Below are 5,622 nucleotides of genomic sequence, written 5' to 3'. Positions count from 1 at the left end.
ATCAGCTGGGCAAGGGCTCCCAGATACATCCAGCCACAGCAAGAGTCTTTCCAGGTATGTTTTCTTTTCCTTTGGAAGAGTGTGGCAGGGGTCCTGCTCAGGACAAGATGTCTTTCCAGAGGTGCTTCTCTTTGTACCTCCCTTACACCTTACCATGAGGATGATGCAAGGTCTGATTTTTTTTTTTTTTTTTTCACCTGCTCCAATAACCCCTGGAGCTGGAGCTCTGCAGACCAGGGCCAGCTCAGTTCTTCTTTCATGCATCCCTGTGTTCTTCTTTAAAGGAAGAGACTGAACCCCTCTCTGAGTTGCACTTGTGTGGATTTAAGAGGAAGCCTCAAACTCAGTGAACAGCCTTAAGAATTGGTGGGACTCCTGGAAATTGTTGTTTTGGTTTTTTTTTTATTTTATTTTAACACTGCTTCTTGCACCGCAGTGAGACGGTAGAGCTGAATCCCCCCTGGACAGGGAGGTGCAGCCAGGAAAGGGATGATCTTTGCCAATGGCCCTGGCTGGGATGTGCTGCTCCTGCACCAGGAGCCCCCTGTGGCTGGGGCCCTTCTCCCCACACTGCTTGGCAGGTTTTGCCATGACTCACTGGAGCCTGGGACAAGGTGGGGTGTTTTCTACCAGGTCAGGATTTAGTTGGATTGGCAAAGGGCTGTGGGAATGCTTTTAAGGTGTCTTGTTGCACGTTTGGATTTTTTTTTTAATCTGTTTAATTTTGCTGAAAGCGGTGTCAGGCTCTCCTGCTCTGCCCTTGCCCCACAGATGAGCGAAGAAGGGTTTGGGCTGCTGGAGGTGCACCTTTATCCACTGCCTGCATCCTACCCTGGACTTCTGATCAGCATCTCTCCTCCTCCTCTGCCCACCCATCCCTCAAAACCACTCCCCTTCTCCAAAGAGGTCAATGGGCTCCCAATGCACCTTATGTACCCCTCCTCACGGGATACATAAGTAATGGGAATCAACTCACACTTACATAGGTATTGCCATGCTTGAAATAATAAAAATAACAGAATGACAGTTTCTTTGTAACACACATAGGAATCTTTCAAGGCTCGAGTTCCAAGGCTCATGGAGAGATAAATAACAAGCAGTAACTAGATGCACACAGTGTATTGCTCTGAATTGCAGGAGGTTTTTGCAGTGGAGAGTGAGGGTCTGCAGCTGAGAAGGTGCTTTGCATTTGTGTTACTGTTATTATTTAATGTGCATTAATCACTGCAGCCCCAGCCCTGCCAATGCCAGGAGATCGCCCACCCAGAGCCAAGCCTGGCTGTGCCTCCTGGTACCTCCCTGCTGCAGATTGAACACCTTGCACCACCAAGCTGGGCTAAATGCAAGGTTTTGTGGCACTGGTTCCCATCGGGATTACTTATCTGCATGGGATAGACCCGAGGGCAAACCGTCCTGGCACTCCATCAGTGCTTTCCTACGTGCGCTTCTGGGAAGTGGGGGGACAGCCACATGCATGACCTGTTCTTCTGGCCTCTCCTCAATCACATTGCAGCCTCGGGTGCATTTTTAGCTCCTCTGAAATATTTTGGGGGTGTTTTTTCAAATTAGTGCCTTCTTTTTTTTCCCCTCCTTTGACATGTCCGAACTATTTCATCCCTTTCTTAGTACTGACACAAAAATGCAGCTGGGAAAACACTGAAGCTGTTTCAACAACTGCTGTGCTAAGAAGTAAAGTAAACCAGAAAGTAGTTACTACACTGAGAGCTTCCTCTTTAAATCAGCTTGGGGGGGGGAAGGGGGAGAGAAGTGAGAGTCCTTGGTAATTAGATTGTCTCCCTCATCCTAATTGCATTACCAATAAATCAGCTCAGAAGATCTGTTTCTTTTTAAGTTTTCTTGAATTTAGCCTTTGTCTGAGAACCTTGGAACAACAGAGCTGCAGTAAATATGATTAACCTGTAGTTAATGACCGGGGTGTTTTGGCTCTGCCCTGTGGATGCTTGGCCTGCCGTGGTCAACCATGGGTCTCTCGGAAAGCAACCCCCCTGCCAAACCCAGGGAGTGGGGCAGCTTGAGGGGCCAGTGTGGTGAGCCTGCTCCCTCATGACCAGCATTGTTTCAGGCTTTACATTCAGGGATAATTTGGCAGCTCGATGGAAAAAATTAACTTTTCCTCAGCGTGGTTTTTCCTTCTGCTCTTCCCCCCACCCCCCCCCATCTGGTTCCAGGGTTGCTAAAGGCCGGGGAGTTTTAGTTTGGCAATGCCTCTTTTAATACCTTCTATAATTTCAGAGTCCCAAATGCCTTTAAGCCGTGATTAAAGCAGATGTATGTTGTATATTTTCTTTTTTAGAAGAAGGGAGGATGTTTAGTTGATATACAATTATGTGCTGGCTCTGTGGACTGCAGAGGGGCATGGGGAGAAAAGAGAGCACAAGCCAGGAGAAGTGAGGATGAAGAAAAGGTATCCCAAATCAGTGCGGGGCATCCCCTTCCCCTTAACTGAGCTCAGGACAGGTCTCTTTCAATAAGCGGTGAGCACTGAGGGCTTTTTGGTGACCTTCCACCAAAATCTTGTGCTGTTGAAACCTGGTGGTTGCACAAGAGGTGGGGCAGTGATGCCCGGCATGAGGTACCACACCTCGGGAGTCCTGGTGAGCCCCTAACAGGTCACAGCTCCCAGTTTATTAGAAAATTCAATGCTGATGGTTCAAAAAAATTAACCCTTGGTGAACACTAAATTCTGGATTGAAGGAGTTTGTTCTCACCACTGCTCTACTCAACCTGTGCTTTGCAAGGCTTTATTGATATCATGCAAGAATTTCTACTAGGAATGATGAAAAGAATCAGTGTGTTGATAGCACAGTCACCATCAGCTGGAAAAGTGAGCTTATGTCCCCAAAACATAACTCTTGGATGATTTTAATTGGGAAACTTGTGGAGAAGGGACACTGGAGCATGCTGTCTCCATTAGTGAGTGAAGGGTGATATCAGCACTTGCTGGGGCTTCACTGTCCTATAAGATCTGACCTGGGTGGGCAGAACTTGCTACAGGTCACAGGCTTTACTGACAGCCCCAGGGACGGGCCAGGAGCCATCCTAGGAACAGCTAAGATACGTGGACAGAGAGGGAGAGGATGGAGGAGACAAATTTACATCCTTTAGGATTCAGAAAGCTGTCCCACTAATCACCTTTATGCTCAGACAGCATTCGGGGCTGCCCCGCTTGGCCAGGGGTGTGAATTGCCTTCAGCTGTGGCCACACTGATCGTTCCTTAATTGCCCTCAGGTGGGGCACCCCGCCCACTTCTCCAGCTCCTGTCCTTGTTCTGAGGGCTACGAGGCACTTGATAAAGGCACAGGCCAGCAGCAAGTTTGGGAGCAGAGGGCTGGAGCTGAGCTTGGAAGGAGAAGCAGCAAGTTGTGCTCCTGGGGTGAGAAGCTTACGCGTTTCTGGGTTTGCCTCGATGTTCTGCGTATATCCTAGAGGGTCCCCTGCACTGAGTGAGCTGTGACCGTGTGGGGTACTGGGGCTTCTGCAGCCTCCTGCTTGCACCTGAGCTGGCTTTGCGTCTTTGCCTGGACTTGGGAGGCGCTGCCTGCGGCCTTCATTTGCATTTATCTGGCTCAAAAAGCCTTTGGGATTGTGCAAGGTCGGTGTTTAGAAGTGCCAGCTTTCCGTGGGTACCCGGCAGGCTCTGGGTACAGGGGAGCAAAGCTGTGCTGCTCTGGGAGAAAAGAGGGGATGTCCTCGCTGAGCTTAGAGGAGATGGAGGCTTTTATGAGGTGCTTCCAGCTGAACTTCCCTCGTGCACCATGCTGAGCCTCGGGTGGCACCTCAACTCCACTTGCTCATCTGTGTGATCGCCTTGGATTGTTCCTGATGGAGAGGATGGGACATTCACCAGGGAGCTGCTCTCCGTGGGAAGGTGAGTGGTACCTGTGCCTGCTGCTCTTCAAAGCACTCCTGCCTTTAAGACCGTAGCTCTTTGCAAATACACATTATCTCTCGAGGATCTCCCCGTGCCCACGGTATGGCACCTGCAATATCTATTATATCAGAGTCTCTCCCCCACGTTTGCCAGAGGGGAGAGCTTAGTGTGGACTATGCATTAGGTTGTTGGAAAGTCTCTCTGCTCCCTGGCACCACGGGCTCAGCTTAGCCCTTCATCTGAGCAAGAGAAGTATTTTGGGTGTTACAAGTGTGCAGGGTTGTGTAGTGCTGTTTTGAAGACACAGTTTTGGAGCTGGAGGCAAGGTCTGTGCTGGTTTATTCGTTGTGAGATGATGTGTAGTCCCATTTTTTTGGCAGAAATATATTCTTTTTTTTTTTGTATCTGAAATTCATATTTTTGGGAAAGGCTGTACTTCACTGCTGCATTGGGCAGCAGGCTTTAAGTTTCTGGCAGGTTTGTCTTGGGGATTTGAAGCTCATTGGAGGTCCCTAAGTGCTGATAAACTAAAAAATTCACCAAAATATATTGCTCTGAAACAGCAGCATTTCTTGGAAGTGCTGAAAGGGAGGGAATGCTCAACCTCTCTGATGGGCAGCTTTGTACCCCGACTGGTGTTTCTCTTGCTGGTGAGTCAGGGATGAAACCACGACAGGCTAATTCCTCTTTACCTTGGGGAAGTAGCAGGGACCTTGCAGAAGCAAATGTGGTCACTGAAGATCAGGTTGTAAAAGAACTGCTGGATGTTGCTGTTGAAATGGCCTCCCCCCCCTCCTGCAAGTGGCAGGATGGGGCTGGAGGAAGGTGGGCAGGAGGATTTGGAGCTGAGGGACCTCCACAGCTGGTCCTGCCTGTAACTGTGGTGGATGAGAGAAAGCGCAGGAGATGCTGGTCCTGCACCAAAGCCAGACCAGCTCCTCTGGTCCCACCCTCTCCTTCTGGTCCCACCCTCTCCCTTGGCTTGGCTCCAGGCAGGACACTCAGCCCAGGGGATACATTTTCTTCCTTTTTCCTCCTCATGGAAGCAGTGGGACAGGCTTATCCAGTGCCACCAAGTGTATGTCTGGGGTCTGCTGAGCTCAGCCCGCATCTCTTGGGTTACAAGGGTCTGTGCAGTAGGCATGGTGTGTGTGTCCCCCATCCCCTGGTGGGGGGGGGACAGGGGGGACCCTGTACTTGGACACACCACAGTCCTGTTCTATCTCCCCCACAAACCACCCTCCTCCCCTCTAGAAATGCCAGCAAAGGTCAGCTTTATACATTTTTTTATTTTTTTTTTTTTTGGCAAACCCATGCTACAACTGGCTGGACTGGTTTGAAAATGCCCGGTGGCAGCTGCGGTCTCGTGCAAGCTTGTTTCAGGATTGCCTCTCCCAGGGAATGAGTCACTCACCAGGACTGTGGCTTTGCACTGTTAGGTGTCTGTCCCGCTATGCACCCACCCAGTGCATCCCGGCTTCCTCTGTTGTGGTCCTGCCACGGCCAGTGGTGGCCCGAGGTGTAGTTGGTGTTGTTACTTGGAGAAAACATAAGGATATCTTGAAGTTATTTAGGCTACTCCTTCCATCTGTGGCACGGGGCACAGGGCTTTAGCTTTTGAATAACCCCAGCAGCCAGGACTGCAAGATAAAGGCTTATCCATTAAAACATCATCCTTGACTCCCGCGGACCCGGAGCCGCGCTCATCAGTTCTTGTTTGAGCGATTAA

Source organism: Lepidothrix coronata, unplaced genomic scaffold, assembly GCF_001604755.1.
Source record: "Lepidothrix coronata isolate B3197 unplaced genomic scaffold, Lepidothrix_coronata-1.0 Scaffold92, whole genome shotgun sequence".
NCBI lineage: Eukaryota > Metazoa > Chordata > Aves > Passeriformes > Pipridae > Lepidothrix > Lepidothrix coronata.
The sequence above is the reverse complement of the archived record's forward strand: the minus strand, read 5'-3'. Positions refer to the sequence as shown.